This window comes from Alligator sinensis, unplaced genomic scaffold (assembly GCF_000455745.1).
Source record: "Alligator sinensis unplaced genomic scaffold, ASM45574v1 scaffold91_1, whole genome shotgun sequence".
Lineage (NCBI taxonomy): Eukaryota > Metazoa > Chordata > Crocodylia > Alligatoridae > Alligator > Alligator sinensis.
In genome coordinates, this window is record NW_005842569.1 from 1,032,215 (window position 1) to 1,032,506 (window position 292).

Consider the following 292-nt stretch of genomic DNA (forward strand, 5'->3'; position numbering starts at 1 on the left):
ACTCCGCGGGTGCTCCGCCGCGCTGCTCGCAGCCTACTCTGTCGCGCTGCTCGCAGCCTGCTCTGCCTCCACTCGACATCGTCCCGCACTCCGCGGGCGCTCCGCTGCGCTGCTTGCAGCCTACTCTGCCGCGCTGCTCGCAGCCTGCTCTGCCTCCACTCGGCGTCGTCCCGCGCTCCGTGGGCAGCGGCTGATCCCCTACTCGTTGGGGCTCCGCGCCCCAGCTCTCTCCCTTCAGCCGCCCCGCCACCTCCGCGGGGCCCCCCCTTGTTTTCCCTCTTCGACCTGGCCT

The 292-nt window shown here is 72.3% G+C and overlaps 1 protein-coding gene across 3 annotated transcripts in view; it reads left to right on the top strand.

The window, feature by feature from the left end:
* Positions 1-292, top strand: part of LOC102374927 (tetratricopeptide repeat protein 38-like) — a 42,100-nt gene that overhangs the window by 27,855 nt on the left and 13,953 nt on the right. The gene's annotated exons all lie outside the window — the stretch shown is intronic.